The 24931-nt window shown below is 40.1% G+C and overlaps 1 long non-coding RNA gene across 1 annotated transcript in view; it reads left to right on the top strand.

Moving 5' to 3' along the window:
* Positions 1–24220, top strand: part of LOC308634370 — a 184881-nt gene extending 160661 nt beyond the window's left edge. The window contains exons 2-3 of the long non-coding RNA XR_014019008.1: positions 23203–23490; positions 24103–24220. This is a non-coding gene — a long non-coding RNA (uncharacterized lncRNA). The remainder of the gene's footprint in view (positions 1–23202; positions 23491–24102) is intronic.
* The last annotated feature ends 711 nt before the right edge of the window (positions 24221–24931 follow it).

The following is a 24931-nucleotide window of genomic DNA, read 5'->3' as shown; positions in this document are numbered from 1 at the left end:
AATGCCAAAAGCCAATGTCTGCTTCTGTGACTGCTAAGCCTTTTGCCTGCCTATTCTGAAATTATTGCAGTAGGCAATTAACACATAGCTGGGGCTCCTCCCTGGGCCTTGGGAGGGACTGATAGAGGTGTGGGATCCTGAAGATTAAGTATTCTTAGTGCTAATTGGCTGCTGGGGCTGTGTATTTGGGGAGGTCACATAATTTTACAGTTTGTGAGATGTTTCTTAAGGTTTATTTCTTTATCTAGAAGAGAACTCTAATAACTAGAGAGAATATGTGCTTTGGTTTCCTTATTTTGTCGTCACATAATGGGCACACTTTTGTGTGTCAGAATTCTAGGCTGAATTTCTATTTTTTTTACCTTCTGTTGGAGACATCCATCTCCCATTTCCAGCAAGGAAACTGAAGACCTTCTAAGTCTTTCAAAGAGAGGGAAGTTAATGGAATTGGTCAGCCAGAAGGTTCTGAGAGCTCCTTCCAACCTATGGACAAGAAATTAATTTAAAAAAAATATTCAAAAATAACTATGGGTAACTGGCAGAAAGATCAATGGAAGGATGAGAGCAGGGGATGGGGAAGGGGAAGGAGAGATACTGGGGTCCTAATTAAAAATGCTACACTCTATGCTTGTATAACTGTATCAAAATGAATTTAATTATCATATTAAAAAACAATTAAAAAAGGAGATAAAGAAAGGAGATGGGTCAGTGGAATCCAGGAGCCTATTTAGGAGAAGTCACCACCCTATAGGGGTTCCCAGAAGGAGTGAGGGCCATGAAGGAGGAGCTTTCTATAGAAGCTGGGACAATGAGGTTGGGGGGAGGGTGGTCAGCCACTTGCAGAGAGGCCACTCAAGGTCTAGAGAGAAAAGTGCTGGTTCCTCCCCTCCTCCTACCATTCAATTATTTTACTAGTGCCTTTACCTATTGGCAAGGGAGCCTGCAGGGTGTTTTCTGCAACACAGCATAGAGCAAAGATTGGAAATAGATCCGAGAGAGACAAGTCTGAGCATGAGCGACAACACATTTCAGGAGTGGTAGTTACTGAATTGTGTCTCTTCTTATCTCCAGATTCATTGTTGAGGTCCTAACTCCCAGTAGCTCAGAATATGATTGTCTTCAGAGAAAGGGGTTTAAAACAGGGAATTAAGTGACCACAAGGTCTTTAGGGTGGGCCTAGAGGAAACTGGATCCTTACAGGTTCAGAGCAAAGACCATGTGAAGACATAAGAAGACAGTTATATGTCTTCAAATGGAGAGAGGCCTCAGAGGATATCCTGCTGACCCTTAATCTTGGACTTCAGCCTCCAATAACACAATGAAAGAGACTTTGGTGCAAAAACACCCAGGCTGCAGTACTTTGTCATGGTAGCCCTGGTGAGTTAACACTGGGAGGCTTGGCATCCTGAGATAGAACACACTCTATCATTGCCTCTGAAGATTGCTTCAACTTTCAGTGATTAAACTTGATTCTTTCCAGGTTTTTTCAGATTCTCATTTGCAGAACCCAGTTGGGTTACTCCTGCAGATGGAAATCTCATCCATCACCATTTGATTTTCTTCTTTCTTAAAGTGCTATCCCCCCACGCACAGACTATATCAATTAATTATTTATTTCAAGACACAGCCCCTTATCTGTGGGCCCAGGAAAAAAAAAACAACTCTTTTTTTTTTTTTTATAGCTGTCACAAATCCTATGTGGCAATGGTTACATAATAAATAATTCCCTCCAGACCAGATGGCAATTGGATGCTTTAGAGGCAAACTGCTACCTTTTCATTTTCCCTTCGCTGCACCACAATTCATGTGGATCAGGACAACAGGAGCAGGAGGAAGAACATTCTGCATTTTTTCTCCATCTGTTCCTATGAGGCCAGAGTGATAACAATATGGTATTCACTGCAGGATGACAGCACAGTCTCTAGACTTGGACCAACAGAATCCTATTTCGTAATAGGAATTTGTACTGCTAGACCCTGGAGGGAAATGTGGGAAATTCCAAGGCCTGAAAATATGATCACTGTGTCTAATGCTATAGTAAATAAAACATGGTATCCAGCCACAAAACACCAGGGCTGAAGCTTGACTCTGGGACTCCCCATCTGTGCAACCTTGGACAAGTCACCTCTCATTCTGGAAGTGAGTGTCTCATCTGTGCAATGGGGACAAGACTTGACTTACTGATGTTGGGTCATGGAATTGATCAATAAGGTACTCTGTGAAGGTGTATCTGGCTCTCCATTATCACTGTGAATGTGGAAGTTGAGATCATTATTTTGTCATGATTCCAGGTTATAAAAGTCAGTGTGCAGTTTATGATTAAATGCTTTGGCTTCATCTCATAGTAGAGGCACTTGGAGGGGCTAAGGCAATTTAGATGATAATTTCCCCCACTTACAAAAATGCACACCCAAGGTACTTCTTGAATAATTTATTTGAATATAGTATTATTTATATAGCAAGATAACTTTTTGTCAACTTTATCAAGGTATAATTCACATACAATAAAATTCACCAATTTTAAATTACCATTCTATGAGATTTGACAAATGTATGCAGTCATGAAATGGCTACTACTATTGGCAGGGTAATCTTTGCAGACAAGGATTTAAGATTCTCTTCCTTTCTATTTTCCCAAATGGGTGACAGGCTCTGGCTTCCCAGTTTAGGGGAGGTTTGTGGCTGTGCGATGGCCTATAAGATTCATCGCTTCCCGATTTTGATTTTCAACATCCTCAGCCATGAGGAGTTTATTGTGTTCTGGTGGGGAAGAAAGGGAGTGCCCTAGAGGTAAATGTGAGGACAATGTGGAAATAATGGTAGTGAAGATGATCAGATGCCATACCCCAATCTGGGGGCTGTCATGTCTGTAGTTTTCTTAATCCTTATAACATTCTAAGAGATAGGTTATGGTTTTGTTCCCATTTTGTGGATGAGAAAACTGAGGATCTTATCTGAGAGAGAAGTGGAGACCCTTATTCAAGACAAGCTTTATCATAAGTGACAGATCCAGAGCTGGAACCCATAGTCTGGTCTAGACTCTAATACATAAAGATAAATAAGGAGATTTCCCCAAAACTAGAAGAAGTTTTCTGGAAAAATGAGAGAGAGGAGTCATGTTTTTTGCAAGCTGTGGGAAGCAAAGCCTGGGTGCAGCAGGGGAGAATGAAAAGGTCCAGGCTAAGAAATGACCTTAGGAACTAGGATGATGGCTCTGTCAGGACTAACCAATGTGATGGACACTCTTAGGACTGGGGTTAGTTAGGGACTATCCTTTACCCTGTGCTTGCAGGAGGGTTCCCAAGACTGACGGAGCAGGTACACCTAGCTAGCTCACTGGAGGAAGTATTTAAATAGTCTTAATCTTCATGTGTTCTTGAAATTAAGTTATTTATAATTCAAAATATAATCTCTCATTTTGCAGTGCTTTGGAAAGAGAAATTGGTGCCCACAAAGGAAATTCCTGAGCTTGGTTAGCACCCCAAAAGTAGGATTCGTCTGCCCTAGAACTATCATTTTTATCAAAGGTCTCCTCCATGAAATGTTAAGGAGGCAAGAAGGACAACAGGGAGGATGAACTCACCAAATACATCATAAAACAAAACCAGAGAGGAATGACAGTGTTAAATTCTTAATTTCTCTTATTGCCAGCAGTTATCTTATGAATGTAATCTAGGGGTTAAAACATCAGAGGAACCATTAGAGATGATGTCACTCAGGGTTTATATAAAAAAACAAAATAATAAAATACAAATTTTACATTATAACATTAAATGAACAAAAAGCAATCCTAAAATACAACACTATCCTATCATTTGCTTGGTTAAAGTTGTTCTGCTCCTCTTATACCTGGTGGTCCAATCTGGAGAAATTTCTTTCCCTCTCTCAGGCAGCACCTGCAGGAACAAGTGGAGCCCCACAGGCTTGGGATAAACCCACCAAACCAAAATAAAACCACAAAAACTCTGGAAATTAAACTTTCATTGGAAGGATAGCCTACAAAAGTTAGACACATAAGCAAAATCGAAACCTCAAAAGTGTGACATCCTGCTAAAATAAGAGATGTAAATGGGACCAGAGCCTGCTAACATACTAGACAAAATGTCTGGCTTAAAATTGGAAGTTGCCCACCAACCCAAGAAATGGTACTGGAAGAATTGGACATCTATAGACAAAACCAACCAACCAAACAGAACAACAATAAAAAAGAAAAACAGAAAACCTTCCATCTGAATTTTAGAGATTATACAGAAATTATAGATCATGAATTTACATGTAAAACATAACACTAAAATTGATAACTTTTTTAGAAAAGAGAAAGCCAGAGAAAAATTTCAAGATTTAGAGTTGATTTGCCACTAAAAACACAATTCATAAGAGGAAAAGTCTGTACATTAGACCTCATCAAAATTAAAATCTTCTCTTAAGAGAAAGGCTCTGTGGAGAGGACCAAAGTACCAGCTGCAGACTGGGAAACACTATTTGCAAATCACATATACACAGAGAACTCGCAAAGCTCGACAGTAAAGTAAGCACACAATGCATTTAGAAAATGGCCATAGGCCATGAAGATGGCTGGTGTTGTAGTTCAGTGGTAGAGCACTTGCCTAGCATGGGTGAGACCCTGGGTTTAAGCCTCAGAACCATGTAAAAAATAAAATATATAATAAAGGTTAAATTCCTAAAGAAAAGGTCATGAAGAAATGTTTCAGTGAAGAGAATGTAATCATGAAAAACAAGCAAAGAGATAAACATTCAATATCATCCATCAAGTCAAATTAAAACCACAGTGAGGTAGCACTACAGAGCTATCAGGTTACGATTTAAAAGCAAACAAGCAGAAACACTTGTAACATCAAACATCCTCAAAACTGCAGAGAAATCAAATCAGTCATTTTACTCATGAGAATATAAAATGGTTCCACCACTCTGGAAAATGATTTGTCATTTTCTCGTAAAACTATACCATTACTACGTGATCTAGCAGTTTTATACCTGGGAATTTATCTAGATGAAAGTCATATTCATGTAAAAATCTATACAAAAATGTTAATATCAGCTTTATTTATAATTGCTGAAAACTGGAGTAATCCCAGGTGTCCTTTAATATGTGAAAGGTTAAACAGATCATGGTATGCTATAAAAAGATCATTACACTGAGCATAATGCTCAATTAAATCAAGAAAAGAACTGTTAATACACTTAACTATTTGGAAGAACCTCCAAAGAAATATATTAAGTAAAAAAACAAAACAAAAAAAAAACAAAACCTCTAATATCTGAAAGTATTATTGTAGAATTCCATTTATGTAACATTTGTGAAATGGCAATATTTTGAACATGGAAAATAGACTAATGGTTGCCAGAGATTAGGGGTGGGGAGGAAAGTTATAGGTTGAATTTATCTCTGTAGGCCCTAATGCTCAGTAACTCAATGTGTTCATATTTGGGGTCATTGCAGATATAATCAGTAAAGATGAGGTCAGACTGGAGTAAAATATATCAGTTATCTGATATGACGTTTTTGGTATCCTTTGAGAAAGGAGACATGCATACACAGGGAGAATACTTGTGCAGGTGAAGGCAGAGACCTAGGAGCTAAGGAGTGCCCTAGTGCCATTGGGGGAGGTAGCAGATAGAACAGATGCTCTTTGAAACCGCTGAGAAGGAACCAGCCTTGCTGACACAGGGATCTTTGATTCCAGCCTCCAGGATTGTGTGGCAATAAATTTCTGTTGTTTAAGCCAGCCAGTCTGTGGTGCTTTGTCACAGTGATTCTAGCTAACTAATGCAGAAGCTGAAGGTTGAAGGAGAGGAGGGGGTTGCCTCGTGAAGGGTAGCATGAGAGAGCCTTGGGGTCATGGAAATGTTCCGAGTCTTGATTGTATCAATGTCAATATTCCTGGTTATGATATTATCAAATAGGTTTGTAATTTTACCATTGCAATATCCTGGGTGAAGAGTACCCAGGATCTGATTTCTTACAACTGTAATCTACAATTAAAAAATTTAATTAGAAAACACATATGAGCCAGGAGGATTACATGTTCAAGGTCAGCCTCAGCAACTAAGCAGGACTTTTTCTCAAAATTTAAAAAAGAAAAAGAAAAAGGGCTGGGGATGTAGCTCAGTGTAAAAGTACCCCAAACACCCCTGGGTTCAATACTCAGTACCAAAAACCAAAACAAAACAACAAAACACATATTAAATATTTATACTTGAGAGGAAAATTTTAGTCATTGCTCCTGAAAAATACTTATTTTTCCAAAATGATTTTAGAGGGATGTATTAGCAGTGGCAGTGAAAGACAGCCTGGTCTCTAGTGTGGGTCTAGGAGGCTCGTAGCCGGAACACGGTTGAGACAAGTCCCTTGGGGAGTGAGGACAATAATATCCTGAAAGTAGAGTCTTGGCTTGGTGAGAGAAAATATTTAAGACTGGAGCAAAGACATACTTTATATTGATTTTCCCCTGCGTCTGCCTCCCTGGTGGAGGTTTTGAGGTATTAGGGCATTGCCATGTTGCATCTCCTCTGGCCCCACCCTGCTTCTTCCTCCTACTGTGAGAGAGATTATTTCCATTTTCAACCCAGCAGGGACTCTGGAGTTCTCCTGGGTGTGGAAGTGGTCTGCTTGTTCATCTGCACTTAAAGAGCCCAAAGGAGTAAGACTAGGGGGTGGGGGTTATGTGTATGATTTGAGACCCAGAAGGGGCAAGGGATGAGGATGTAGAATCCTGTCCTTTTAAACAACTTCCTTCTGTCTTTTGCCTTTTGTGCCTGAAGCTCAGGCAGTGTTGATTCTTTGATTATAGGCATATATTTTTTTCCATTAGCAAACTTGAGGAGCTAAATGAGATAATATGGCAAGGCAGGGGCATGGAAACAGGCTTAGAGAAGACCTATTTTCAACAGTGTGGCTGTTGGAAGGGGCCTCGGTTTTGTAGACTGAAGATTCTGTGTTTAAACCTCCAGCTCTGACACTTAGCAACTCTAAGATACATTTTTTTTTTCAGATTTGAAGCAAGTTATTTTTATTTTTTTTTCTATTTTCTGGTACATTATAATTATACATAATTTTTCTGCAAATAACAATTTTATTCTTTACGGCTGAATAAAACTCTATTGTATATTTATACCACATTTTCTTCATTCATTCATTGATGGACACCTAGACTGGTTCCTTAATTTGGCTTCAGTAAATTATATTGCTATAAAAATGGTGTGCATGTGTCACTATATTATGATGACTTTAATTGTTTAGGATAAATTCCAAGGAGTGGTATAGCTGGGTCAAGTTGTGGTTCCATTCCTAGTCTTTTGAGGAATGTCCATACTTATTTCCATAGTGGTTATATAAATTTAATAATCCCACCAAACATCCTTTTCCCCAACATCCTCTCTAGAATTTATTATTTGTTTTCTTGATAGTTGCCATTTTAACTGGAGTGAGATGGAATGTCAGTGTAGTTTTTATTTGCATTTCCATAATTGTTAAAAGATGTTGAATACCTTTTCATATATTTGTGTCTGTTTGGTTCATTTGCCCATTTCTTGATTGAGTTATTTGGGAGTTTTTGAAGTAATTTTTTGAATTTTTTACATATTTTGGAATATTAATCCTCTGTCAGAAAAGTAACTAGCAAAGATATTCTCCCATTCTGCAGTTTCACATTTTTTGGAGGGGGTACTGGGGGTTGAACTCGGGACACTCAACCACTAAGCCACATCCCCAGCCTTATTTTGTATTTTATTTAGAGACAGGGTCTCACTGAGTTGCTTAATGCCTTGCTTTTGCTGAGGCTGGCTTTGGACTCATGATTTTCCTGTTTCAGCTTCTTGAGCCGATGGGATTACAGGCATGTGCCAGCACACCCAGCTCAGTTTCACATACTTAATGTTTCCTTTGCAGTGCAGGAGATTTTTAACTTGATACCATCCCATCTATTAATTCTTGATATCATTTCATGAGCTTTAAGAGTCCTATTGAGGAAGTCAATGCTTCATCCTATATGTTGGAGTGTTGACCTGCATTTTATTCTAGGAGTTGCAAAGTTTTTGGTCTAATTCCAAGGTCTTTGATCCATTTTGAGTTGACTTTTATATGGAGTTTCTCAGTTTCTGTGACTTCTAAAAGGCTTTCTTTTTTCCAAAGTATGTTTTTGGCACCTTTGTCAAGGATTAGATGACTGTAGATGTATGAGTTTGTCTCTGTGTCTTCTATTCTGGTCCATTGGTCTATGTGTCTATTTTTATGCAGTACTGTGTAGCTTCGGTTACTCTATCTCTGTGGTATAGCTTGAAGTCAGGTATACTTCATGCTTCCAGCATTGCTGTTTTAGTTTAGAATTACTTTGGCTGTTCTAGGCTTTTATTCTTCCAAATGAATTTTATTTTTTTTAATATTTTTTATTGGTTGTTCAAAACATTACAAAGCTCATGATATATCTTCTTTCATACATTTGACTCAATTGGGTTATGAACTCCCATTTTTACCCCAAATACAAATTGCAGAATCACATCGGTTACACACTCACATTTTTACATAGTGGCATATTAGTGACTGTTGTATTCTGCTACCTTTCCTATCCCCTACTATCCCCCCTTCCCTCCCCTCCCATCATCCCTCTCTACCTCATCTGCTGTTGTTCAATTCTTTCCCTTGTTCCCCCCCCTTTCTCCTCACATCCTCTTCTATGTAATTTTGTGTAAAATTGAGGGTCTCCTACCATTTCCATATGCTTTCCCTTCTCTCTCCCTTTCTCTCCCCCCACTCGTCTTTAATGTTAATCTTTTCCTCATGCTCTTCCTCCCTATTCTGTTCTTAGTTGTTCTCTTTATATCAAAGAAGATATTTGGCTTTTGTATTTTAAGGATTGGCTAGCTTCGCTTAGCATAATCTGCTCTAATGTCATCCATTTCCCTGCAAATTCTATGATTTTGTCATTTTTTTATTGCTGCGTAATACTCCATTGTGTATAGATGCCACATTTTTTTTTTATCCATTCATCTATTGAAGGGCATCTAGGTTGGTTCCACAGTCTAGCTATTGTGAATTGTGCCACTATGATCATTGATGTGGCAGTATCCCTGTAGTATGCTCTTTTAAGATCCTCAGGGAATAGTCCGCGGAGGGCGATAGCTGGGTCAAATGGTGGATCCATTCCCAGCTTTGCCAGGTATCTCCATACTGCTTTCCAAATTGGCCTTACCAATTTGCAGTCCCACCAGCAGTGTGCAAGTGTACCCTTTTCCCCACATCCTCGCCAACACTTATTGTTGTTTGACTTCATAATGGCTGCCAATCTTACTGGAGTGAGATGGTATCTTAGGGTGGTTTTGATTTGCATTTCTCTGACTGATAGAGATGGTGAGCATTTTTTCATGTACTTATTGATTGATTGTATGTCCTCCTCTGTGAAGTGTCTGTTCAGGTCCTTGGCCCATTTGTTGATTGGGTTATTTGTTATCTTATTGTCTAATTTTTTGAGTTCTTTGTATACTCTGGATATTAGGGCTCTATCTGAAGTGTGAGGAGTAAAAATTTGTTCCCAGGATGTAGGCTCTCTATTTACCTCTCTTATTGTTTCTCTTGCTGAGAAAAAATGTTTTAGTTTAAATAAGTCCCATTTGTTTATTCTTGTTATTAACTCTTGGGCTATGAGCGTCCTATTAAGGAATTTGGAGCCCGACCCCACAGTATGTAGATCATAGCCAAATTTTTCTTCTATCAGACGCAGTGTCTCTGACTTGATATCGAGGTCCTTGATCCATTTTGAGTTAACTTTTGTGCATGGCGAGAGAAAGGGATTCAGTTTCATTTTGTTGCATATGGATTTCCAATTTTCCCAGCACCATTTGTTGAAGATGCTATCCTTCCTCCATTGCATGCTTTTAGCCCCTTTATCAAATATAAGAAAGTTGTAATTTTGTGGATTGGTTTCTGTGTCCTCTATTCTGTACCATTGGTCCACCTGCCTGTTTTGGTACCAGTACCATGCTGTTTTTGTTACTATTGCTTTGTAGTACAGTTTGAACTCTGGTATCGCTATAACTCCAGATTCACACTTCCTGCTTAGAATTGCTTTTGCTATTCTGGGTGTTTTGTTTTTCCATATGAATTTCATGATTGCTTTATCTATTTCTGCAAGAAATGCCATTGGGATTTTAAATGGCATCACATTAAACCTGTAGAGAACTTTGGGTAATATCGCCATTTGATGATGTTAGTTCTGCCAATCCATGAACAGGGTACATTTTTCCATCTTCTAAGATCTTCTTCTATCTCTCTCTTTAGGGTTCTGTAGTTTTCATGGTATAAATCTTTCACCTCTTTTGTTAGGTTGATTCCCAAGTATTTTATTTTCTTTGAGGATATTGTGAATGGAGTGTTTTTCCTCATTTCCATTTCAGAGGATTTGCTGCTGATATACAGGAATGCCTTTGATTTATGCATGTTGATTTCATATCCTGCCACTTTGCTGAATTCGTTTATTAACTCTAGCAGTTTCTTTGTAGACCCTTTTGGGTCTGTTAAATATATTATCATGTCATCCGCAAATAGCGATAATTTAAGTTCTTCTTTTCCTATTTTTATGCCTTTAATTTCTTTTGTCTGTCTAATTGCTCTGGCTAGTATTTCAAGAACTAAATTGAATAGAAGTGGTGATAGAGGGCTTCCCTGTCTTGTTCCAGATTTTAGAGGGAATGCCTTCAGTTTTTCTCCATTTAGGATGATGCTAGCCTGAGGTTTAGCATATATAGCTTTACAATGTTGAGGTAAGTTCCTGTTATCCCTAGTTTTTCTAGCGTTTTGAACATAAAGGGATGCTGTACTTTGTCAAATGCTTTCTCTGCATCTATGGAGATGATCATATGGTTCTTGTCTTTAAGTCTATTGATGAGGTGAATAGTATTTATTGATTTCTGTATATTGAACCAGCCTTGCATCCCAGGGATGAATCCTACTTGATCATGGTGCACAATTTTTTTGATATGCTTTTGTATTCGATTTGCCAGGATTTTATTGAGAATTTTTGCATCCAAGTTCATTAGAGATATTGGTCTGTAGTTTTCTTTCTTTGAGGTGTCTTTGTCTGGTTTCAGAATCAGGGTGATGTTGGCCTCATAGAATGAATTTGGAAGAGCTCCCTCTTTTTCTATTTCCTGAAATAACTTGAAAAGTATTGGTATTAATTCTTCTTTAAAGGTTTTGTAAAACTCCACTGTATACCGATCCAGTCCTGGGCTTTTCTTGGTTAGTAGTCTTTTGATGGCTTCTTCTATTTCTTCCTTTGTTATTGGTCTGTTTAAATTGTGTGTGTCTTCCTGACTCAATCTGGGCAGATCGTATGACTTAAGAAATTTATCGATATCTTCACTATCTTCTATTTTATTGGAATATAGGATTTCAAAATACTTTCTAATTATCTTCTGTATTTCTGTTGTGTCTGTTGTGATATTGCCTTTTTCATCCCATATGTTAGTAATTTGAGTTCTGTCTCTTCTTCTCTTCGTTAGCATGGCTAAGGGCCTGTCGATCTTATTTATTTTTTCAAAGAACCAACTTTTAGTTTTTTCAATTTTTTCAATGTTTTTTTTGTTTCAATTTCATTGATTTCTGCTCTAATTTTAATTATTTCTTGTCTTCTACTACATTTGCTGTTGTTTTGCTCTTCCTTTTCTAGGTTTTTGAGGTGTAGTGTGAGTTCATTTATTTGTTGGTTTTTTCTTTTTTTGAGGAAAGAACTCCAAGAAATGAAATTCCCTCTTAAAACTGCTTTCATTGTGTCCCATAGATTCTTGTATGTTGTGTCTATATTGTCACTTGCATATTGTTGGATTTGTTTTCTTGATCCAGGTTACTAGCCTATGAGTTTAGGCCATTAGCATTTAAGGTTACAATTGAAATATGGTTTGTACTTTCAGTCATGTTTATTTATTTATTTATTTTAGTTTGGCTAGTTTTTACTTTTTGGTTATTTTCCTCCCCCTTTACTGAGATACCTCCTGCTGTTAGTTTTGGGCACTATTTTTCAATTCCTCTTCTTGTAGTATTTTGTTCAAAATGCTTTGCAGTGCTGGTTTTCTGGCTGCGAATTCTTTTAGCTTTTGTTTATTGTGAAAGATTTTAATTTCATTGTCAAATCTGAAGCCTAATTTTGCTGGATACAGTATTCTTGGTTGGAATCCATTATTTTTCAGTGTTTGAAATACATTGTTCCAGGGTCTTCTCGCTTTCAAAGTCTGTGATGAAAAATCAGTCGTTAACCTAATAGGTTTACCCCTGAATGTAATCTGCCTCCTTTCTCTCATAGCTTTTAATATTCTCTCCTTGTTCTGTATGTTGGCTATCTTCATAATTATATGACTTGGAGTTGGTCTATTACGGTTTTGAATGTTTGGGGTCCTGTAGGCTTTCAGGATTTGGCAATCCATTCCATTTTTCATCTCTGGGAAGTTTTCTAGAATTATTTCATTTAATAGTTTTTCCATTCCTTTGGTTTGAATCTCTATGCCTTCTTCTATCCTGATGACTCTCAAATTTGGTTTTTTTATGACATCCCATATCTCTTGAATAGATTGCTCATGGGATTTAAGCGTCTTTTCTGTGTTGACTATATTCTTTTCAAGTTGATAAACTTTGTCTTCATTATCTGATGTTCTGACTTCTTCTTGATCTAGTCTATTTGTAATATTCTCATTTGAGTTTTTAATTTGGTTTATAGTTTCTTGTATTTCTAGTATTACTGTTTGATTTTTTTTAAGATCTCTATCTCCTGGTAAAGCTCGTTCTTTGCCATTTGAATTTGTTTGTTTAATTAGTCTTCAAAATATACTTTCATTGCTTGGACTTGCTGTCTCGTGTCTTCTCTAATATCCCTTTCCATCTGAGTTAGGTATGCCTTGAGTTCTTTCCCTATCCCTGTCTCTGATGCTTCTAGCTCCTCCTGTAGATTTAAGTTGTCCTGCATTGTTTGTACTCCTTTTTTTCCTTGTTTTTTCATGATGTTCACGCTACTTTCCAGCTCTATTTGATTGCTGTGTTTCTGCTCTCTTCTATAAATTTGTTTTGTTTTTTTATATCTCTGTTGTCTCTCCTTTGTGTTGGTAGACTATGCTTGCTAAAGTGGATTTCGCTGGGAAGGAATTCCGACGGCTGAGCTCCAATGACGTCACCTCTCTGCCAAGGCAGGCCCCAGGCCCCTTACTGGGGTGTCCGAATGGAGGGGTGGGACTGGACTGTCTCTGTTTGGTTTCAGCTCATGGACGCCAGCGGCCAGGTGGTCTCCAGCCACTCAGTCCCGCTGGCAGCAGGCGGGGGATAAGTCGCCGGCTGGCGGGCGGTCTCCAGCCGCCCAGTCACGTGGACAGCGGGTGTGCTGTCACTGGTGGGCGGGTGATCTCTAGCCGCCCAGTCGCGGGGTTGGTTGCCAGAGGGCTGATGATCGGTCGCCGGTGGTCGTGTGGTCTTCAGCCGCGTAGTTGCACAGGCAGCGGGCTGGCTGTCGCCGGCAGGTGGGCGATCTCTAGCTGCCCAGTCGCAGGGGCAATCGGCCGGCTGTCACTGGTGGGCAGGCGATCTCCAGCCGCCCAGTCGTAGGGGCAATGGGCCGGTTGTCTCAGGCGGGCGTGTGGTCTCCAGCCTCCCAGTCGCGCGGGCCTGGCCTCTAGTCCCCTGGTTTCCCCTGCTAGTCCTGGTTTCTCCTGCTAGACCAGATTTCCTCTGAGTTATGCCTCTCGGCAGTTCAAACTGTACTCTGGGCCTGCCATTTGTTGGGCGTGGAGGGTGGCTATTGAGAACCGCCCGGCACTCTATTGTTTTGATTTTTTTCTGCTTGCCCCTCCCCCTCGCTGGCAATACAGGTTTCGTTTTCCTCGCTGATGGGAGGGGGAGTTGAAGGTCGTGTGTCTCTAGTTTTCCCCGAGTCTTTATGCAGGTTTGCTCTGATAATCCCTCCCTCGGAGAGCTAGGAGAGATTTTATGTGAATTCCCCGCTGTATGGGAGATGAGCTGAGTAACACGCACCTGTTTTATTGTTGCAATCTGTTGGAGAGTGGTGGTCGTTACTTCAGCTCTCCAAGATGGTGGCCGCTGGTTTCCTTGGTGGAGTTTCCGTTGCGGGCGATAGAACTGTACCGCTTCCTTCCCCGTCTGAAATCCCGAACTCAGCCCAGGGCTCCGTGAGTGCTCAGGTGGCAGGATTCCACAGCATCTGCTGCAATCTCCCTGCTTGCTGGTCGCTTCTCGGCGGCTCCCCCTCAAATGAATTTTAAAACTATTTTTTTTTTTTTAGTTTTGTGAAGAATATCTTTGGCATTTTGAATCTATACATTGTTTTTGGTAATATGGCCATTTAAAAAATGTTAATTCTGCCTACCCATGAACAGGGAGCTCTTTCCATTTTCTAGTATCTTCCTCAATTTCTTTAATGTTCTTTAATGTTTCTTCAGTGTTCCATGATTTTTCATTATAGAGGTCTTTCACCTTGGTTAGATTTATTACTAGATATTTGTTGAGGCTATTGTGAAGGAGATTGTTTTCCTAATTTCTTTTTCTATGCATTTATTATTGGTGTACAGGAAAGCTACTAAATTTTGCATGTTGATTTTTTATATCCTGAAAGAGTTTGTGTTGGAAGGATTAAATGTGATAATAAGTTCCCAGAGTGAGCACTTAAAAGTTTTAGTAAGTGCTCAATAAATGTTCATTTTCTTTCTTTCCTCTCTCCTGGAGAGCTGAATTTGGAGCCAAATGATATTATTCTCTTGAGCCCCACTGAGAAGGAGTCCTGGCTCAGATGAGACACCAAGTGTATTGGTTGTCTACTGTTGCATAAGAAATGATCCCTAAATTTAGTGTCTTTAAGCCAAAAATACTTACTGCTCCTCAGTTTCTGTGGGTCATAAATCTGGGTGCTCCTGTCAGGGTCCTTCACAAGGCTTTCCTCACAGTGTCATCCAGGCTGAAGTTTCAAATGACAGGGAAAAAGCTGCTTCTGCTCATGTGGTTTGGGCAGGATGCAGTTTCTTATGAACTGTTGGACTGGGGTCTTGAGTTCTTCGTTAGCAGTTGGCCTGTGACCTCCCTTCATTCTTTGCCACATGGACCTGTTCAACGGGAAGTTCACAACATGGTGACTGGATTCTATCAGATGGAGCAGGCCAGAGAGAGGGCAGGAAAGAATGAGCAAGACACAAGCTGGAGTCATTTTGTCAACTCATGTTGTGTTCTAGTCACTGGACGCAGATCATTATGCCCAGCCACAAAAGGAGGGAATTCTACAAGGACACTGTGTTCATCAACTTTTTGCCCTGTGACAAAGTGCCTAAGAATAATGACTTAGAGTGAGAAAGGTTTATTTTAGTCCACAGTTTCATAGATTGTGGTCCGTGGTCTGGGACATCCATTGCTTTAGGGCTGAGGTGAGGCAGAAACATTATGGCAGAGGGTGTGGTAGAGTTGAGCTGCTTACCTCATAGCAGCCAGAAAGGAGAGAAAGAAGAAAAAAGAAATAAAGGTTGGGACAAGTTATGCCCTCCAGGACACACTCTCAGTGACCTACTTTTTTCCAATTAGGTCCCACTTCCTTAAAGTTTCCATTTCCACCTCCCAATAAGATGATCAGCTATAAACCCATCAATGGATTAATCCACCAATGAGGTCAGAGCTCTTGTGATCCAATCACTTCCAGGAGCCCCACCTCTGACCAATGCTGCACTGGGAACCAACAAGCCTTCAGCACATGAGCCCTTGAGGGACCATAACAGGTTTAATATTAGGAGGTGGGAATCCCTGGAGGCTCTATTAAAGGCTTCAGACCACAGTCTACCCTCTGGACCCCAACAACCCACATCTCTATCACACACAAACTATATTTTCCCTTACCAAGGGCTCCAAATGCCTTATTCATAACATTATAGGATCGACTTCCTTGAGTACAGTTCCTCTCAGTATGAGGTTCTGTGCAAAGAGCTATCAGCTAGCTGCCCACTTCCTGGCACAGAGAGGTGGATCATCAAATGGGTGAAATGTGAGGTGAAGAGCATTGACTCATCTCTGGAAATTCTGAAATTTCCTGTGTGGAAAGTGTCCCAAGCTTCCTAATTATGCTTTTGAGTACCAAACTTTAAAATCTCCATGTAGATACCATCCTTGTCTTAACTCGGAGGAGAGTGTGGCGAGGTGGAGTGAGCAGATGAGGGTTTAAATTATGGCATTGCTCTGAAGTCCTACTCAGTTTCTCTGAGCTCAGTTTTCTTATCTGTAAAGTGGAATCATATATTTCTGTCCCAGGTTGCTAGGAAGATGAAAAGGAAAAGAGACGTTACATGTAGAGCTTCTGACAAATGACTGGGGACAGGAAATACGAAATAAAAGTTAGTTCCTTTCTGTCTTCAATTAATTAGTGAATGAATAAAGCCATCTGATGGACCAATTTATAAGAAGTCATTGGAATGTTAACAATTGGTTTTTATAGGCTTAATATAGCTCCAGTTAATGGCTTATGGATTCCTGCATGGTCAGGCTCCATTGGAGAAGTCTATTAAAGCAGAAAAGAAGGAGTGGGTGCCGGGCAGCCTCAGGGCCAGATGCAGAGCCTTTCTGAGCCAGGCTGGGCACTGATGCACTTTCAAGATGTCAGAGTTCTTGTGCAGTCTGAGCCTCTGAGAGGTAGAGGCCCTTCCTGGTGGCAGCTTTCAGTGTTGAGTGGCAATGATCTCTGAGAATGGATTGTTTCTCCTGGTTCTGAGGCAGTCATCTTGAGAGTTGGTGTAAAGCACAGCTTCTGGTGCTGATTTCCTAGGGTTGAATCTTGGCTTTGCCATCGACACTAGCTCTGTGACCTTGGACAAGTCACTTGACCCTTTTCATTCTTTGCTTGTTTTGAGTTGTAACAGTGTCTCCCCCATAGGGTTTTGGTGAAGATTGAACGAATTAATTTAAAGGAAGCAATTAGAACCATGCCAGGCAAAGTAAGCATTATATAAATGTTGTCTGTTGTTGTTATTATTTTAAACTTGGGAGAGCTGCTCAGCCAGAGTTGGCTACAGTCAGCTGTCTCGCCCTTGAATACTCACACAGAGGACCCTGGCAGGAAGCTCCTGGGGAATGAGCAGTGGTTTATTATATTATACTCAATTATAATAGTTTCCAATTTATTGAGTATAAATAGTACCAAGCCCTATACTTGCAGCATTATTATGTAAGAATCTAATTAGAAGAGAATAAAGAAAAAGAACCACTTAAGTATTTGAGAGAAAGGGAAGATAAATTGAAGAATTGATGGTAGAAGAAGAGATGAGTATGCAACATAGAACATGAGGTGACCCTGAGATGGCTCATGGCGATGCAGGGTAACTGCAGGCCACAGGATGGAGATCATAGAGTAGAATCTAGAATTGTGGTGAGATTATTTGGTGGGAGCATGGGCCATGATAGAGAAGCCACTGCAGGGATGTCACCAAGTCAAAGAGAAAGAGAATATCATGGTTTCTTCCTTCTCTCATCTTCCAGTCTCCCGTGGGATCTACCATTGGCCAACCAGGCCAGAAGTCAGCTGATGCCTCACTTACAAAATAGACCTATGGAGGGAGGGGAATAGACTTGAGGACAAGAAGGCCCAGGACTGGCACATAATGTCACTGCCCTAAACATACAAGGGAGGCCTTTTTATACCCTACTTTACAGATGTAGTTATTGTGGCTGGAGGAGATTCATGATTCAAATATTCATAGCTGGTGAACTGGCAGAGGCAAGAATAAAATTAAAACTAGCCTAACTTCAAAATCCACATCTGTCTTCCACAAGGACCTACCCGGACTGCTGTGCCCATATGTGCTTCATGCCCAGACATATGTGGCTAGTGGGGTCCCTGTACAAAACTCCGTCACTGCACTTGGTTGTACTTGGGGATTCTCAGGCCATGCTTGTTTGACTATAAAGGATATTACTTTAATAGCAATTCTTCAGGTGCTGGGCGAGAGGTGGGGAGACCCAGGAAGCCTAGTGCTTTCTAAAACTTTACTAGTCACACCATAGCTAGGGCCTCTACCACACCGGGAACCAAGCAAGGCACATTAGAAACACACTGAGGAAGCTTTACAAACCTTGGAGATCCTGAATCAGATGAGCTTCAAGGAGCTCAGGAATTCAAGGTGCATGTTTTAAAAGCTTTCTTAAGACTTGGAAGCCCAGCCCTGACTGGTCTCCTCTGGTCTTTCATCATCTGCTCTGATGGCCTACATGGATGGTCAGGATTTGCTTTGCTCAAATTTCATTAATCATTAAAGGTGATGCTAACATCTTGGCTCTTTCAATGTCTGGATTGAATATAGGGGGAGACCAGGAGATATTTTTGGCCCCAGAACTCTACAAATTGCCTCACCAGCATAGACTAGAAGGAACTGTTGCACACTATTAAATAGTGTTTGACGGCAAACAGTCAACACTGGGCTATCTTTGCAGAAGGAACTCTCTGTGCTATTTACTCTTTGCTGCTTCTACTTGACTTCTCAGCATTTTATATGTGCTATAGGAGTCTGGGAAGGCTCTCCCTCTGTCACCAGGGGCTGCTGGGAACACGGAGCTTTCTCATGCTCTCCTTCTCCAGTACACAAACTTCGTGGGCTAGCCTGGTACTTTCTCAGGGCCAAACATTCAGGTACACAGCTTGTATAATAATTCAATGCAAGATTGCCTCTAAGTAGGAGTTGTGCCTAGAGATTGTTCTATAAGATAATGAAACGTATTCTGGGCAGGTCTCCAGGACTCAGCATCAGCACAGGACACCTGGCTGCTGCCCACCCGCAAGACTTCCGGCCACAACTCCTGGGTGGACCCCCATCCACCAATGTGGGGTTCCCCCAATTTCTTCCATCTTGGGACACTGCTACCACTGTCATAGTCCCCTACACATGGTAGCCTGTACCTGGGTACACACACAGGGTCTGGAGACAGCTGCCAGCCACAACATTGCTCACCACAGACCTGCATCTCTGATCAGGTTGCCCAATGCCAGCACCCAGCCCCACCTGACCCGACACACCATTGCTGAAAGCAGCTGCCTCCATCTTGGGACATCTTTGTAGCCATCTTTAGTTGGGGCAAATCCCTGCTTGGGACACCAACTGGGGCTTAGAACCAATATCAAGTTAACTATAGTCCCCAACTCTCCCCCCCCACACCCCCTGGCAGCCACTAACCTGGCACAGTGCTTGAGGCAGTTCATAGGCCACAAAGCCTGGCCTTGAACTGCCCAATACAACAGCCCCCAGAGCACAGACCTCTGGAGAGAAAGGTTCCTGATTGGGAAACAGGAAGGGAGGGGGTGAGTGAGATATAGTTATAGACTAAATTAGAGACCAGGAATTGCCAGGTCTGCAAGCAAAATAAGGAGATAAGACCAGGTGTCCACATCATAGGAGTGGTCCCTAAAGGAGATCCTTGGGGTGCAGTCCCCCATCTGGGACTGACAAGTGCTATACCTGACCTCCAGGAGCTCTGCCCCCAAGACCAACCTTCCAATCCTACTAACATTCACCATCTTGAGGGTGGAGATACCAGCAAACAACAGACAACTCCACCTGTTAGATCAGAAGAGAAGCAGGAAGTATACTGATCTCCAAGAAAAACAATCCTTGTATCTTCCTTCGAGATTGTTTTTTACTATTTTCTCTCTCTCTCTTCTCCAATCCTTACATCCCCAACATTTGTGAAACCAAGTACTTTTCATGAATTAGGCTACTGAGAACTGGGATGTCTGAATGATTGTGTTGTATATTCTTTTATCTCCTATTTTTACATTTTTAATTTTTTTAATATTTATTTTTGTTTGTTTTGTGTACTCTTTTATTGTTTTCCTATTTACTTGTCTCCCCAAAATTATTTTCTCTCTTTTCTCCTGCTATTAGCCAACTTCTTTAGACTCCTCTTTCATGCTTTCTAAGATCTAATAACTATATCCTCACCTCCTACCCCCTCAACATCTCATCCTACACCTCACCCCTGGTTCTCTGTTCACCATCAGAAACTGTAGACACTTTTGCAAACCTACTGTTTATATTGTAGATGATAACTGAACTCATCATTTCTGGATATAGTGACAAAAACCTAAATGTCTTAATAGCAGCTATTTGGTTTAAGGCTGTGTATTGTTTGTATTGAGATCTGTTAATATTGTTCTCCCCCTTAAAGGATAGGTATTGCAACCCTGCAGAGACACTCTAAGCCTATATGGTAAAAACTGAAATGCCTCGAATCTGCAGTGCTAGAAGGGAAGACACACGAACCACATGAAAAAACAAAGGAAGAAAGTGCCCCCAACAAATCAAGATATTAGAATCCAAGGCCAGCACAGAAGAAGAAATGACAGAGAAGGAGTTCACAATGTGCTTAGTTAAAATATTCTGTGAGTTAAAGGATGATATAAGAGAGCAAATACAGACAGCAAAGGATCATTTTGAAAAAGAGCTACATAAGCAGGAAGCAAAGAATTACTTCAATAAGGGGATAGAGGTTCTGAACAAAACAAAACACAGAAATCCTTTAAATGAAAAAAACAATAAACCAAATTAAAAACACAATGGAAATCACCACCAACAGATTAGAGCACTTGGAAGACAGAACCTCAGACAATGAAGACAAACTATATAATATTGAAAAGAATGTTGACCACACAGTGAAGATGGTAAGAAACCCTGCAGAATGTTCAAGAATTATGGGATAACACAAAAAGAACAAATTTAAGAATAATTGGGATAGAGGACGGCATCGAGTTACATACAAAGGAATGAATAATCTATTCAATGAAATAATAGAAAAATTTCCAAACATGAAGAATGAATTGGAAAATCAAATACAAGAGGCTTACAGGACACTAAATATACAAAATCACAACAGATCCACACCAAGACATTATAATGAAAATGCCTAACATACAGAATAAGGAGAGAATTTTAAAAGCCACAAGAGAAAGGAATCAGATTTCATATAGGGATAAATCAATTAGGATATCTATAGATTTTTTCAACCCAGACCCTGAAAGCTAAAAGATCCTGGAAATAAACAAGTAAATAAATAGCTCTGAAAGAAAATGGATGTCTACCAAGAATTTATATCCAGTAAAATTATGCATTAGATTTGATGACAAAATAAACACCTTCCATGATAAACAAAAGTTAAAAGAATTTACAACTAGAAAGCCTGCACTACAGAACATTCTTGGCAAAATATTCCATGAGGAGGAATTAAAAAATAACAATGAAAATCAGCAAAGGGAGGTATTACACTAAAGGAAAAAATCAATCTAAGGAGAAACCAAGTCAAGTTAAATGCCAAAAATAAACAAAAACGACCAGGAATGCAAATCATGTTTCAATAATAACCATAAATGTTAATGGTCTAAACTCACCAATCAAAAGACATAGACTGTAAGATTGGATTTAAAGAAAAGACCCAGCAATATGCTACCTTCAAGAGACTCATCTCATAGGAAAAGACATCCACAGACTAAAGGTGAAATTTTGGGAAAAAACATCCCATTCACCTGGACTCTGGAAATAAGCAGGAGTTTCCATCCTCATATCACTTACATGCATGAAGACATGAGTGATATGACTCTACTTGTGGGTACAACCAGAGACATGAAAAATTGTGCTGTATGTGTACTATGAATTGAAATGCATTCTGCTGTCATGTATAACAAATTAGAATAAATAAATAAATTTTAAAAAATTAAATTTATTCATTCTAAAAAAAAAATGTATTCCAGACCGACACTCTAAAGGTCTCAATTCTGAAAGGACTTTCGACTAAATGTAGTTATGGTTTGGATGGGAGGTGTCACCCAAAAGCTCATATGTGAGATAGTGCAAGAAGGTTCAGGGACGAAATGATAGAGCCTTAACCCAATCAGTGAATTAACCACATGTTGGGATTAATTGAGTGGTAACTGAAGGCAAGAGGAGGTAGGGCATTGGGGGTGTGCCTTTGGGGTATATGTTTGTATATAGAAAGTGAAAATCTCTCTCTCTCTCTCTCTCTCTCTTTCTCTCTCCCTCTCCCTCTTTCCCTCTCTCCCTCTCCCTCTCTCCCTCTCTCCCTCTCTCCCTCTCTCCCTCTCTCCCTCTCCCCCGCTTCCTTATCATCAAGTGAGCCACTTTCCTCTGAAACACACTACACCATGATGTTCAGCTTCACTTTGAGACCCCCCCCCCCCATCAGAGGAATGGAGCCTGTTGTCCATGGACTGAGATCTCTGAAATCATGAGCCCCCAGATAAACTTTTCCTCCCTAAAATTGTTCTGGTCAGATTTGTTAGTTACAGCAGTGAAAAAGCTGACTAAAACAAATGTAATGAGCTTTAAAATATTGATGTAAATTTTCACCCATGGCCATTCTGATTAAATCAGTCTGTGGGATTGGTTTGGACATTGCTGTGTTTTCTGAGCTTCCTAAGTGATTCTAATTAATTAATGAATGCAGAAGAATCAAATGTTGTGCCTCCCTGCTTTATAGTATTATGCTCTTTGAAACCAGGCAAACCTAGCTTCAGATCTTGCATCTTGTGCTCAAGAGCTGGGTGACCTCAGTTACTTAATTTCTCTGTACCAGTGACATGCCAAATGTGTGTATAGGCTTGGGTTGAAGGACTAAGGAGAGGAACCCACTCTAGATATTGTCACTAAAAGGTTGCATTGTCTTTAGAAAATTTTAAACAACAGAAGCAAATAAAAGTCAATTAAACTTTGTTTTCACCACACACTAGCAATTTATAAAGGGTTATAGTATTCCCCCATCTGTGGTTTCAACTTCCTCAATTTCAATTACCCATGGTCTGAAAATATTAAATGGAAAATACCAGAAATAAACAACTTAAAATTTTTAAATTGAGTGCTATTCTGAGTAGCATGATGTAACTTCTCACCATCCCATTCTATCCAGACAAGGAGAAGAATCATCCCTTTGTCCAGCATATCCATGCAGTATGCACTACTCACCCATTAGTCACTTAATAGCCAGCTCTTTGTCAGATTGATTGATGGGTATCCCAATGCTTTATGTTCAATTAAGTCTTATTTTTACTTATTAGCTGATCCAAAAATGCAGGAGTGTGATGCTGGCAATTTTATCCCAGTATATCATTATAATTGTCATTGTTAATCCCTTGTTATAACTAACTGATGAATCAAGCTTTATCATAGGTATGTGCCGCAGTCTGGCTGGGCACAAATAACCAGGAGGTCATGAGCCACTTGTGGATTCAAGCAAGAACGAACTTTATTTCCGAACCCACGAGAACGCCACCCACCAGAACTCTCCAGGAACTCCCCGAGAGCTCAACCGGAACTTAACAGGAACTCCGAGAACTATCTAGGAACTCCGGGAGAACTCAACCATCACCATCCTAATGGCTCGCTGGCGCCACCTCTCAACCACTCCCCCTGGCAAAACGCCAGGCGCCATCCCGACTCAGCTTTGGCTCTCAACAGGTATGTCTGAGTAGGGAAAAACATAGTCTGTCTGGGTTCTGTATGTCTGCAGTTTCAGGCATCCACTGGGGGTCTTGGAACATATCCCCTATGTATAAGGGAGACCACTGTAATGATAGGATACTTTTCCCCACAGGACGGCTCTCTCCATCCACACTTCCATCCTACAACCTTGGTATGCCACTGAGCTTAAGTCCCTCACCTGTAAAGTCGAGTAAACTATAGATAAAAAACCTACTTCATAGGGTTCTCATTCTAATTTAGAAAGAGTGTATGTGAGCCATTTCCTGGTCACTATCCTCTGTGGCTCTCTAGACAGATTATCTGACTTAAATCACAGCTCTATCATTTCAAAGCAAGCTATTTAGTCACTCCCCCTAATTTTCCTTACCTGTCAAGTAGGGATGAAAAATTACTATTTCACAGTGCTGCCTCATTGATGAGTTAATATGCACCAAGTGCATTTAATCTTGCTTGGCATATATTAAGCCCTCAAGAAGTATTAGCTATTGTTACTGGCACATATTTATTTGCTAGCAATTATTGTTTTATAGCTAATCAACATTTTCAAAACAACTATTCTTCTAATAAGTTCTGTTTTTTTTCTTACAGATCCAAAATATAACATTACCCATCCTATAAAGATGCCAAAGAAATGAGTTCCCTGAGCTTCTATTGCTGCTAGGTTCCTTGCCTATTCTAGAAGTCTTAGGCTTTCCCTTCTTTTCTCACATGATATCTATGCTGGAACAGGACTTCCCTGTCCACATTTTAGATAAGTTATGCTGGGGTCCAGGCACCTGACTTCTAAGTGAGCCATCATTTCTCTAATGCATGATGTTGGGAAAGAAGTCAAAAGACAGTGTACCAATGGATATGCAATTTTGGCAAAAGATAAAATTTAGATTTATGAATTGCCACGTCACTTGATTTTACCTACCCTAAGAACATTTCTTCAAATAATTGAACCCTATTTAGCATTCAGATGCACCATGCCCTCCCCATACATCATCATATTTAATTTGCATCACAACTCCCTTAGGAAGATTCTATATCTGTCTCTGTTCTATAGGTGAGGAAACTAAGGCCAATGAAGACAAGTATGGATGAGTGGCAGACTCAAACCCAGGTCTCTGTCTCTCAAATCTATGTACTTAATTTGCACCTACCATTAATGCATGTAAACACGTTGCTTTCTTTATGGTGCATGTGGTCTTCAGGGCCATTTGTTGGTGAATATATATTTAGAAATATATATATTGTGTGCAGTCTAGAGATACAAAATACACTGAGTTATTTCTATTTACAGAATTATTTCTATATTTATTGTTTATTTTACACAAAACTCAGAGGTGCCACTCCTCATAAGAGCAGAGTGTCCAGATGTAGCCTCACCAACTTCATTGGGCAGTCTCCACGTCCTCTTCTGAATTGGAGAAAC

Source organism: Spermophilus citellus, assembly GCF_964194105.1.
Source record: "Spermophilus citellus genome assembly, chromosome: 15".
In the NCBI taxonomy this organism is placed as follows: Eukaryota; Metazoa; Chordata; class Mammalia; order Rodentia; family Sciuridae; genus Spermophilus; species Spermophilus citellus.
The sequence above is the reverse complement of the archived record's forward strand: the minus strand, read 5'-3'. Positions and strand labels throughout refer to the sequence as shown.